This window comes from Nasonia vitripennis, assembly GCF_009193385.2.
Source record: "Nasonia vitripennis strain AsymCx chromosome 2 unlocalized genomic scaffold, Nvit_psr_1.1 chr2_random0010, whole genome shotgun sequence".
Taxonomy (NCBI): Eukaryota; Metazoa; Arthropoda; class Insecta; order Hymenoptera; family Pteromalidae; genus Nasonia; species Nasonia vitripennis.
The window spans coordinates 2191881-2205841 of record NW_022279617.1 but is presented as its reverse complement, the minus strand read 5'-3'; positions in this window follow the sequence as shown (position 1 = coordinate 2205841).

Here is a 13961-nt window from a genome sequence, read left to right as displayed (position 1 = left end):
CCTTTGCTCTCTCATGTTTGGCTCAAACAGATGAACTTTGGCATCTTCGTCCTCTAACGTGGAGCCTTCTTTTCTCTCTTCTTTGATTGGATCTGCTCCGGCTTTACCTTCTGTTTCTTTTTAGTCTTCCTGCCAGCAGCTACTTCCCATTGTGTCTGACCATGAGAAGTCTGGCCGTTCCCCTCGCTGCCCCTACTTGTCGAGGGAGTACTTACATCCTTCTTGTCTTTTTTGGCGGGGGTACCGCCGCCTCCGTCAGATGATGCCCGTACCCTCTTCTTTGATTTTACCGTTTTTGAGGCTTTGCATTGTCCTCACTAGATTGTTTGGGGGACTGCCGCTTCGCGACAACTTCCTTCTGGTCAAGAAGCGTGAAAGCTTCGATCATCATGGATCCTATTAAGGGTAAGCCTTCTTTGATCTTGATATTCACGCCCTTTTGCTTTTCCAGGGTTTTGGTAATTTCCCTGGTCGTTTCACGCACCTCCCGTAGCTTGTCATGCAGGCTGGCGTGGGCTTGTAGGTGCCAATCCCTTATGGTCTGGCTCTCTTCTCCTACCGCTGCGTTCTTGTCATATCGGTATGCTGCAGCACTCATGACGCTGCCTATACTGGTACTGCTGCTTGATTTGTGGATTGGATATCCACCGTCTTGTGTTTTTGGCACCCTTAAGGTTTCAACTTCCAGGTTCTCCTGTGGGTTTTCCCCGAGTTCGTTTGTGGTTCCCATATTATAAGCATTTTTTCTTCATCCTGGCATGTGTCCGACCCCCTGGATCCCCTCGTCTATGGGGACAGCTGAAATGGCCCCAACACATGACTGTAGGCGGTGCCAGACTGGGTACATCATATCAGGGTATAGCACGCGCTATCGCACTAGCCCGCCTCCACTCTCTTGAGCCTCCCACCCCGAACACAGGTGCTCGGCTCTCTGGAGAGTTTCCGGCAGATGTTTATCGTTGCCTTTCGTGGCTTCAGTTTTAAACTTTTTTATTACAATTTGTTCGTCGCATTTTTCTATTTCATTGGAACTTAATTCTAACGGATATATACGCTGAATTGGGCGCGTTATTTCGCCAGTTGCTGTTACTAATCGCACTACACGGACTTGTCCGTCATTACTTGTAAAAATTTGTTTGACTTTAGCTAATGGCCAATCTAACCTTTTTGTGCTATCACTTCCTACAAGAACGATGTCTCCTACTTTTACTGCTCTACAGCTTCTATTTTTTCGCTTTTGATGTGCTAATGCACCTAGATATTCGTTTCTGAATCTCTTTCGCATATCTTGTTTTATTTTAAGATGGTACGCAAATCGCTTGTTAATATCTAATTTTTCTACTTTGTCTAAATCTATGACGCCAATCTCTTTTACTTCTTACAAGAACATTGATGGAGATATGGGTATAGCTTCCTCATAGCCTTCTGAAATAAATGTTAAGGGACGCGCATTGATAACCGCTTCACAGTCAATAAGAATGATCATCATCTCCTCATAACTAAGACATGCTTTTTTAAGAGTACGTCTTAACAGTCGCTTGAATACACCGATGAGGCGCTCCCAGAACCCTCCCCACCAATGAGCTGACGGCGGGTTAAAACGCCATTAAATCTGCTGCACGGCTAGTGTTTCCGCTAATTTTTTGTAATCAACTAATTTTAAGGCATTATTTAACCCGACAAAATTGGTTCCATTGTCACTATAAATTACGCTCGGTCTACCTCTTCTCGCTATATGACGCCTCAAAGCCATTAAAAAGGGTGCTACTGATAACGAGTTCACTAGTTCTAGATGCACAGCTCTATATACGGCGCAGGTGAAAATGCAAATCCAAGCTTTTAATTGCCCTTTTAAATATATTGGCTCCGCAAAATCTACCCCTATTATCTCAAAAATCGCTGTATCCTTATGCGATTAAGCGGCAAAGGAGCTGCTTGTGCGATGCTGTTCTTAGCATCATGTCTGCGGCATTGTACACATTTATTTATAACTTCTCTTATTACTTTTCGGCCCCCTATTATCCAAAACCTCTTGCGCAGCGCATTGAGAGTTCCCGCGACTCCTGCATGATTGAGCTCTATATGTTTTTCGCGAATAATTGACTCGACCATTCTGTCTTTACTAGGCAATATAATAGGACATCTAAAATTAAGCGAATCTTCCCGATATAAAAGTTTCGTTTTTGTGCGAATAAGTCCCTGTTCGTCTCTAAAAGGTAAACAAAATTCGATAAGTTTATCATCTAATTCTTTGAAATGCTTATCTTGAATTATTTTTAACAGTGAAGTCTCCGCGTTACGAAATTCGTTTGACGTCAAATAACCATAATTTCGAGCCTCCTTTTCAATTTTACAATTAATCAAAAATCTTTTAACACGAGCTAAAACTCTAATTAATTTCGAATATTCGGAAAAACGTTCAATCCAACTATAATCTATCTTTTCGCTGTTATTCCTGATACTAACTAAGGTTGTATATCTCGCTTTTTCTGACTTTTTTAACTCCACAAAAACTTCTTCTTCATTAACGCATAATTCATTATTAGGCCAGCTTGTTGGTTCCCATTTAAGCCATTCCGGCCCTTTCCACCAATTCGATGCCAACAACTGCTTGACCGTACAGCCTCTTGACGGCAAATCAGCTGGGTTAAGGTGGCCGGGTACATGCCTCCATTGCCGAGGCTCCGTTATTTCCCTTATTTCTTTGACTCTATTTGCTACAAAAATACTCCAATTATCTACTTTATTGAGCCACGTGACTACCGTTGACGAGTTGGTCCAAAAATATACTTTGTCGCACTTAAGGCTTTTAAAACATTATTAGTCAGTCTCGCGCCGATAGTCGCTGCTAACAATTCTAATCGCGGGATACTCCCGGATTTATCCGTTTCACTTTTAATGGCTGGAGCTACTCTAGTTTTTGTTTGTACGAAATTAACTTGAACATTAGGCCCTCTTTGAATTCTTAAAAAAATCACCGCTGCGTACGCGCGCGCCCGGTGAACAATTTTCCCGCTACGTCAGCTCCGATCAGAAGAGCCACGGACTTCTCTTTGCTGCACACATCCGTTAAATTTACGTTGAAAGACTTCAATTCTTGCAGCCAGCTACCTTCGGTCACTGTGGGAACATCTGCACAAATAATATTCTGACCCAACGCTTGAAAATTGCACCAGTAATTGTTGTCCAAGCTGCCAACCCGCACCAAATATTTATTATGCGTTGCAACCCTAGACTTATCTCCGCCAAAAAGCAAATGCACCATATTTTGTTATTCAAGCGGCTCATAGTTCAATTTATTGGCCACATCTCTCAATACATAGGAATTTTGCGAGCCAGTGTCAATCACAGCGCGCACAATGATTTCCGTCGCGTCGTTACGAATTTTTACTCTAATCGTATCTCGTTCGATGACGCCAAACTACATTCCTCTTGAATATTTACGGCGCTCACCGAATTTACAGTCTTTTCATTTTGCGAGCCCGTGCGTTTTTCCTCCGCAAAGCACATGACATCTACGTGTCGACGGTTACACTTGGAACACTTTACATTAACATGACACATTCTATAGTTATGCCCGAACTTCAGACAATTAAAACAAGCACGCTTCTGCTTTACAATAGCCTGCTTCTCAGAAATCGACAATCTTTGGCCTTATAGCATTTAGCACTTTCGTGATCGCCTTTCTCACAGAAAATGCACACGTTCTCTTTACCTTTTGACGCAAGCAAATTCCGCGCACTCGCGACTTCTTTCCCCGCTCCTTTACTCTTTTTGGCGCGTTCTTTCTCACTGTCTTCTTTCAACGAGAAGCCTTGCACTGCCATCGAAATTCGCAACTCGTTCTGAACTTCGGACTCTAAAAATTTGATCAACTTCTCCAGGCGCGTTTTAGATGTATCAAACGAGTTTCCCGCCGCGCTCACTTCACTAGCACCGCTTGAGCGCGGCCACAAAAGCAACAAATCTTCTGGCAGCGCCGATTCGACCAAGGGGAAGAGCATCGCCGCACACTTGTCTGTTGTGACGCCGAGCGTCTCTAATGATCTTAAATACGACTCAATTTTATCGTATAAGCTTGCGAGCTCTATTTCCTTGGAAGACATCGCATTTTGCAGTACGAGTTGTAAAAGTTCGCGCACATACACCTCTATTTGTATATCGTCGCGGCCGAAACGTTTCGTTAAGCTTTCAGTCACTTTACCATAATTATCACCAGTCGGCGGAAAACTTTTCACTAACTCCGCCGCTCGCGATCCTGGTATCATGGCCTGTATCGAATACTGGAACTTGTCTTCATTACCCAAAGTAGTGCTCTCGTGAATCTTTTTGAATAAACTCCAGAATTGAAGCCAATCTCGTACGTTACCGTTGAATTTTGCCAACTCTATCTTTAGGTAATGTTTCTTTTCTATCGTTTCTACTGGAGCAGTATTTTCATTGAAACTCGCTGGATTTGGGGATACACTCTGCGTCCTGCTGTTCCTGGCGGCGATTCGGCTATCAAACTTGAACTTTGCTGATAGAAACTTACTCTTATACACGTCATTATCATCAAGTTCCTTTTCAATAACGGCGTCTTCTGTCACCTCGTCGCTCGTCAGTTCATCTAGGAGTTTGGTCGCAATACTTTCAAGTTCACTATGTTTATCTGCTACTAGACTATAGGTCACAGTTAGCTCTGCGGTCCCTGACGTTACATCGTCCAGCAATAGATTCAGTGAGTTCAGCGCCTTTGTGAACGCTGTTCTTAAACTTGACCTCTTTCTTTTCAACTGCTCCATTTTTCTTGATATAATATAGATATAAACTTTCACTAATCACTAAAAGCACAACTGTTAACACTAAACCCAAGTCCTGTCACGGTCGCCAGATGTTTTATCAAATTGAAAAAGACTCGAGAAAATAAGTTGTGTTATATATATTTAGGTTTATTATTCAAGACAAAAAAGAAGAACTTATACTTTTACATTCAGAGACATCAAGCGTTACATTTGCTCAAATCGATCGTCGATCTTACTCGCTTTGATGCTCGTTCAACACTGCCGATATTTTGGCTGTCGCACGCGGATGCGGCGTCGCTTTTCCTCCCACTACGCCCTTAGCCGTTACCTTTTTTGCAGGTATAGACTAAGGTCCGAGTACCGATTGCTACAGACCCACGCCTGTCCGAAAAAGGCCCTATCATAAATGACCCTATCATTAATGACCCTATTATAAAACGTGTCTCCGATGGCGATCGACGGATTTGGTTTTTCCCGTAAGCTTAATCGCTACTCTACCGCTTTCTCCGAGTTTTCCTATACTCTACGCCATTACACATGTACGCATTTTGCTTACGATTTTATGCTAACACAACACCACGGGTCGCACCGCACGGCAAACGCGGCGGCCCGATTTGGTCCACGGAGCATATTGAGATATGTCGATGATAAAAATAAAAGCTTTTGATAATAGTACATTACACAACTGGGAGCGAAAGTTGACTTTTTCAAGCGAGGGTGATGATTGAGCACGATGGGAGTCGAGGGCGCTGCCGTTTTTTCTCGTTCTTTCATTTTGCCGTAATACATTTTCTGTTTGTGCCCTTATGCATTAGGTTCATGACATTAAACAATGGCTATTTTTCGACGAATTCCTATCAAACAGAGTCACAAGGCACATTTTCGGTGTTGGAACGTGGTTTTGTATTGTTCTAAACATGTACAATAAGAAAAAAAGTATCGGGCGCATGGCTCAACATTTGTTTTTTTCGGTTTCTGCAACTAGAAAAATGCATTTTTCTCGTATAATTCCCCATATACACACAAAAACACTATAAAGGCCTTTTTATAACACGTGCATAAAAAAGACCATTTTCGGCGCCTATAAACTGGGCTATATAGGTAGAACGAGCCTACAATAATCGGAGAATCGGAAATCGAGCGGACCGAAAATGGTCGTTTTTGCCTCTAGAGGCGAAAACGACCATTTTCGGTCCGCTCGATTCATTTTTTTTGTTCATCTCCTTACTAAAGCTTTAAATGGTTAAAAACTGTTGAAACAGTTTCCAAAATATCAAAATTTTCCAAATTTTCCAAAATTTTCCAATATTTGCTGTTTATTAAAATTTTGATTTACTAAATTTTAAAAGCTTTACTAAAAATATATTTAAATAAATAAAATATATATATATATATATACACACACATATATATGAATCTATACACGCCCACCGTAGTGGATGACTCGAAAAACTCCATTCTCGATCCACTTCATAGGCGACCCAAATGGTTTTCCTTATACACTTGTTATAAAAAGCACGGTGAACAACGAGGGGCGAATGTGCTTTTCGGCGCCTACGGCGCCCTCGACTACCACTCGTGCTCAGACATCATCCTCGCTTTGAAAAGCCCATTTTCGCCCCTTGTTGTACAATGTACTATTCTTGAAAAGGCCTCAGGCTTGAAAAACTCTACTTTCGCTCCACTTTTTTGTAAGCGAAAAGCGTGTTGTCTATGCACGTGTCATGATAAAGGTTTTTTATTCTTCAAACGAATTTTCTTCCCTTGTAGAACTTCCCCCTCAGATCATGCATAAACATCCAATAAGCTCCAAAATCAGCCGCACCGCTCTTTATTTTAATTTGAGTGCCAGTCCACGTAATGAGAAAGAAAAGCTTTGCCTTCTTCAATTTAATTGCCCCCTCCCGCAATCTCGATTTCTCCCGCTGAGCAGCAACAGCAGCCGTTTTGCTGCAGTACAAGTGGCCTTCTTTATCTCCATCTCGGCTTTGCTTAACTTCCGCGCGCAGTCATTACGAAAATGAAGATAAAACACGTTGCGCCGTGTAATCGAAGCTCTTGTCCTCGACGAGAGAAGCCAGCGGTAGGAGGCGAATAGAAGCCCGTACAAAGAGGAAATATTGACCTTATACTCGAGGTATAAGGATGCTCCTGGAGGAAATCCGAAGCGCGGTGGCGCTGCAACTACTCGAAGGAGCTCTTGCTTTCACAGCTGCGCTAAACGCGTCATCGAAATTATTGACGAGCGCTAAGCCTCCGGCCTAGTAATAATATAACGACGAGCCCTTCTCTGCTGTATATCCAGCGCGAAGCCGCGAGAGATAGCGATGTCGGCGATTACCGCAGTCAGCTATACCGAAACTTTTACGCGCGCACGTTATTTACTGTCGCGGCCGTCGATTTTACGCGTTTTTAGTTCGCTCGTCAGCGCGGCCTGGGCTCTTTCATCGCCGCTCGCCCTTCGAGAGAACAGCGGAAAAGTCTCGTTTAAGTCGTCGCAGCGTCGTCGTTCGTTTTAATCTTAGCGTTTCGCTGCAGCAGCAGCAGCAGCAGAGAAAAATCGAAGGGCAGCCGCGGCAGGGCATGGAGAACTCGAGGACGGCGAAATAATCTCGAAGCGCCGGGGGAAGTTGATTCGATACTACATCTTACTGTCGTTCGCTTCTTTTATCCCTTCTATACTTACTTATTTCATGACTTTCGGTTATCTTTTACAGTTTTACCGTAAAACCGCTTTTTACGGAGTTCGGGCCACTTGCCCTCCCCCGCGAGAGTTTTCTCCTTTTTCTCTCCGTCTCGCAGGACGTTCTGTTCTGTGCGATACGGACGAAAAAAGAGCAGCTCGTTCGATCGGCGTATACTATTATGTCGCTCGTCGAGCCTTTGGAAGGACCGTCGCGATTTTTTCCCGATTTAACCGCGCATCGGCATTCGAATTATATTTTTCGATCGGCGGTGCAGGAAGCAATAATAGCGACGAGCGAATAAAAAATCGGAGGGCTCGGATAATAAAGTCATTATGAGAGACTTACTGCTTACTGCGACGGGAAAATCTATAATTCATTTAATCCAACATCAAGATTATTGGGAGCGACGCAGCTTTAATTTAAAAGAACCTGTCAGAGCTTCAATAACGAGCAAATCAATACGCACAATCGTTTATCTTTTTTCCGTCTACTTATCTTATAATCTTCGAGGGGTCGGATCGACGCGCGTCGGAGATTTCCAGAGAGAGGAAGACTTCCCGAGCTGTGGGAGGAGAGCCGACGAGACGAGAGGGAGAACAGTGATCGCGAAGTAATAATCCAAAGTGGATAAATCACCAGTCGAACTTGTTCGAAGAATATTTTTACGGCGCGCTTGAACAACTCTCTCGCTGCATACTTTTCTTCGCTATTCGCTCTGATTAAATATGCGCGTATATATTTCGAGGGCAGAGGCAGAGCCGGGGAGCAAAGTATAAGGTATGAAATTACTCTATCGCCCGGGATCCTCTTTATTTTTACCCTCTCTGGGTAATTTTATTTGCAATTTAATTTCTACCAGCCGAGATCGAGCTTTGAAAACTTTATCGAGATAAGTCGCTGTGTATACCTTCTGGTAATGCGAAATAAGCTCATTTCGAAGCTGATGAGATCAGCGCTGCTTTGAGCAACGTTAAATTAGTTACAGAATCGCATTTGATCCAACAACGATACCCCGATGAAATAATTTATACTCCCAACAATGTCATGTACGAGAGCACTGTTTGCGCGCGAATATTAAAATATTCAGGCGTCTATTTTTTCATCTCGCTGTAGGGTCTCGCCTGAAAACACTCGGACTATTTTTAGTAAAAACAGAGAGAGAGAGAGAGAGAGCTAGGGAGCTTGCGGAGCTCCGATTTCCCGCTGTGCGCGCGCGCGCGCGCATACATACAGCGGTGAAAAAACAGGCGCGCGTCTCTATATTCCGCAGCGGTGAAGAAATCGGCAACATAATTCAAACGAAGCCGCGATTCGTATCTCGGAGTCATCGGGGGGAAAGCTCTCGGATATTACATTATTTAACGCGGGATAACTTTGCGAAGCAAAAAGTCGAGCGCGAAAAAGCGACTCTGGGGGAGAAGCCTGTCGGAGAGAGCGGGCTGAGGGGGAGGAAGAGGGAAGGAGAGAGGCAGAGTGCAGAGAGAGAGAGAGAGAGAGAGAGAGAGAGAGGGAGAGAGAGAGAGAGAAAGGTAGAGAGAGGTGTACAGACGAGGGCTGGCTCGCGCGTGCAGGGGATAAGACGCGCGCCCGACGTCGAGGTGAGTCGGCAAGTACGCGCAGAGGCTGCTGCTGCTACTGCTGCTCTTGGAAATAAGAAATGTCATTAAAGTTTCTCTCTGTCGAACCACGTGTCGATTCTCCTCTCTTCCGTTCTGCTCTCCCTCCCCCTCCTCCTCCTCCGCCTTCTTCCTCTATTCCAGGCGCCGCTGCGCACTCCCTTTCACACTCACAGGCGGAGCCTCGCTGTATGATACTCGCGCGCGCGCGCGCACACACACACACACATACACACACACAAACACAGACAAAGCTAACCTCCGCGTTTTTCGTCAGTTCCGAGTAAGCTATGCTCCTACTTTTTTCAGTCTACTCGGCGGCGGGCGTTTTATTTCGCGCCCTCGCCCGTTTCCCTTTCACCGTCTTCTCTGATTATTTTTCATTCCGCGCAGGCGGACACCGCGGCGACACGGGGCCCAGCTATATCTGCATTGAAAATGAAGGGCTGAAACAGAAGAAAGACATTCGAGGGCCACGCGCTCCTTACCGCCGTACGCGCGAATCTCTGTGAGCTTTTTAACACCTTCTTCTTCTTCTTCCTCTTTTGCATACTTCCTGCCCCTCTCCTGGCTTTTAACTTTTCTTTGGCGCACGACTACGGCTTCGCGCGCGCAAGTTTCCTAGTTCGGCCTTTTTGCGCGCGGCAGGCGACGTTTTCCCTCTTTTCTTCTTCCTTTTTTATGCTCGACCTGTTCTTTTTCCCCTTTTTCCGTGTCAGTTGCTGTAAGACTTGTCAATTATACGAGTCAATTGGCTAGACGGAATGCTACCAGCCCGGAATTACCAAGCGCGTGCTTGCTGCTGCGGAGCTTTTTACGGGTTTCGCTGTTATACTATACCGCGAGCAAAAATCCTGGCTTGCCGAGCTCGAGATTTCATTTAAATGGTCTTTTGTTATGGACAAAGTTTTGTTGGCGTGCCGGGGTTTCTGATTTGCTTAGAAACGCTGTAGCGATTCGCTGACTCTTCATTGATTCATTTCTAATTAAAAACGATGTGGATACCAATAAAATAGAATAAAAATGGTATAAGTGAAAATCCACGACCGACAGTACACAACTCGGGTGTTGGAAATTGATAATTTCAAATTGAGGGCACACCTACCAGACCAACTTTTTTTGGTTCTTTGGGCCATTCAGAGTGAGAAATGACCGTGTGCATCGTCGATCGCTTGCCAAACTTTTTTGCGGGGCAGTTGAAATTTTCTTGTGAGAATTTAACACGGGGAAAATTAACGAAAACCAGAAAATTGCCACTTTTTGTCTGGAGACGCAATCCAAAAATATGTTTTAATAGAATCGAAGTATTAAAAAAGAATTAATTTGACGGCTGGTGGGTTAAAAATGGTTGCTTATAGGTCAAAAGTTGTTTAGGCTTAAAAATGGCAAAAAATCGCCAATTATTCGATTTTTTATGAAAATCAGCGATTTTTCTTATTTTTAAAGTCCATATAACTTCTGATTCCAGCGGTCAATTTCGACCATCCGGGGCTCAAATTGTAGCTTTTTTTCTGCTTTCGTTTTGAAAATTTAGATTAACATTTTTATTATATATATATATATATATATATATATATATATATATATATATATATATATATATATATATATATATATATAGCAGCAAAGCAAAAAAACGCGGCAAATATTGATGAGAGAAAGTACAGTTTTGTCACTTGAAGATTTTTGGGGTCGCTGAACACGAATATCGCGACGGCAATACTCTCAGAAGTACCTGGTGCCCAGGGTAGACTGTATTAATGTCGTTTCCTGGAGTTTTGTTAGAATTTGAAACATAATTAGTCGAAACTCGTTGCTCGGGGATTTTTGAGGTCGCTGAACACGAATATAGCGACGGCAACGCTCCTCGAGGTACCCGGTGCCCAGGGTTGGCAGTATCAACGTCGTCTCCTGGAGTTCACGGAAAATAACGACACATTGATTGGGGGTTTTTTGAGGTCACTGAATGCGAGTAAAGTGACGAGAATGGCTTTCTAGGTACCTGGTGTCCAGGGAAGACAGTATCCACATCGTCTCCTGGGATTATCTTAAGTATCCATGCTCAGTGGCTCCAGAAATCCGTGAGTAACGTATTTCACTTAATTACTATTAAATTCCCACAAAACTCCAGAAGATGCCGTTGATACTATTCACCCTGGGCACTAGGTACCTCAAGGACCGTACCTATAAGGACGATAATCGTGTTCTGCGACCGCAAAAACCCCCGACTAGCAAAACTGGACTTCCCTGGTAGAAATTAATCTAAAAACTGGCAAGTTCTTGTGTTAAAATCCTAAGAACTTGCCATTTTCTACATTAATATCTACCAGGGTTATTTCCATAAATATTTATGGAGTTCTTATTTGTACTGTCGGTCGTGGATTTGCACATACACACGTTGTTGGAGCAAAGTCGATATTTCTTATGGCTGCCGGTTTTTTGGAATCTCTGTTCATCAGAAGCTTTGCGCTATTATGATATGTCCAGTTTGGTAGATTTTATGTGCTTATGCTAGCTTAAGTCTATAATGTTTTCGTCATTTTTGTCATAGATTCTTATCCAAAAGCAAGTTCAGTGATGCTTTGAGAGAAATACTCTATAACATATTTTCTTAATTCATCTACAAAATCCTTTCCATCGTTTACATACAACGGAAGCATGCCCTTCGTTCAGAATAATTTCTCTAATTTTATGTGCGATAATAATCATTTTCAATATTTATATTTTTCCGCTATTGACATAACCTTTCAACAGTCGCTTTGTTTACTTTAGCGCACCGTTCCGTGTATACACACGCTCGTACACGCCAAACATTCCTATAATAGAAGCCGGGCACTTAGGCCATAAGTTCCCGTTCTTCGATTTCATCGCTCGATTAATTCTCACAGTGTACACAGCGCAGTATAGAAGATACATCAATTGCGGATGCCGCAGACGAAACTATCATTCGGTAGACTTACGCTTTTCATGAAGAATCGCGGCAAGCGGGATATCGATTCGATAAAAAAACAACCCGTTCAAAGTTTCGAATTGTATTTTCTCGAAACCAATACTCATCATGCACACATTACAGAGTGTGAATTAAAAATAGCACGGACACACGGATTCGGGGAACAAGCGCTGTTTCATCACGACTGGCTCGCGGGAATTCGATTATAGCCTTGAAAACCATCGAAATCCGCTTGCTCAACGCCCGGCGGAAAATGAAAACTCGATTGATACGCGGAACTCTATGTATACACAGTACATGCTCGAAGCTGAAAAAGTATCGGTTTTAACGTGGCCGGTCATTTCGAGCGGCCCGATTAAATTCGTTCATTGCGACGTATATTTATTCATTCATTTTACGCAAGGCGAAATTTCAATGATGAAGCTCGCGGGCGTCTCCCGTTCGAATTCAATACACACGCGTATGTGCTGGAAGAGATTCCAATTGAAATCCATAGATGTTCGACGAATGGAAACATAACTCCGACAGAATTAACCGCGGGAATCGCGAAGTCTTCCTCCGACCACATAACATTACATCCGCGCGGGGCTCTCGCTCTCGAAGACTCGGAGGCCATCTTCGCATCATACGTTCTTCCCGGTAATACGATACGCCGCCATGAATAATAATGCTCGGAGCGAACGAGCCGCTGCAGCGCGTCGCATTACTTATACCTTCGACTGCTGATGGCTTCGGCCGCGCGCAGCCTCGGGACTCGGGGGCTGATTGCATCAAATAAAGTGCAGTGTTGCAGCCCGCCGGAGCTATATAGGCGAGAGAAAAAAAGACAGAGAGAGAGAGAGAGAGAGAGAGAGAGAGAGAGAGAGAGAGAGAGAGAGAGAGAGGCTCCCGGGAATCTCGGCTTATCGATATTTCGCGCGCTCGCGGCCCGAGACTGCACTCCGCAGAAGGAAGAGATTGGAGCGACGAGCCTCCTCCCGCGGGTTTCGTCAAATTCTCTCGAAAACGAACCCTCGTAAACTGATTTGCCTCGCGTCTTCTCACGCAGTAGCTGCATCCGGTAATGAAATATGGAGCGAGTGACGTTGTGGCCCGATATTCTTCTACGGCTTTTAAATATTGTACATTCCAGATGCATTGCGCGCTCGAGATGCGAGCGCGCAGAGTATTTAATGGAATATAGGTCCTGGATTTTAACGAGATTACTCCCCCCACCGTGACGTCGAGCGCAAATACTCTATATTTCATTCCTGCTCTCTCGCTCTCTTAGCATATCGTTTTTACCTCTCGGTTATTAATTATCATCGAGAAAGTAAGACGCTGCTGGAACAATCGCACGCATAATGCGGGACTCGAATAAACCATCCGCGCATCACGAGGGCGCGTGCACGGATCGTGAAGCTCCAGCGTCGACCGAATTTCACGCTCGTTACCCGCTCACGACAAAGCAGTCGCTATCCCGCGTAAAGAAACGCGCGCCTCTGAAAATGCACGGCGAGCGCGCGTAAAGTCGTATTAGCCTCCGGCTGATGCCGCCGCGTCGTCGCAATCTTCAAAAGCGCGCGCCCTATGAAACTTCCGGCGGCGACCGCTCGCGCATAAAGATCCAATCTGCTGCCGGCACGACAATGACAGCCGGCCTCGCGCGGAACGACTAGACTCTCGCGCGGCAAGTATATGCGCAGACTCTACCGGCAACGATGCCGTCTGACCGAGCACATTTTTGCCCCGCTTTTTCCGCGCTTATCGCTGAGCTCGAGGCTCTTAAAAAGCCGCGAGCGCAGCGCTGCTCGGGGAACGGCTAAACGCGCTTATATTATACACGTATACCTCTAATGCTCCGCGGCATGGCTAAATCGTCCGTCTTGGCGGTCGTAAATTTTATTTGCGAAATGCGACGAGCCAGCGACGAGTTTCTCTCTCT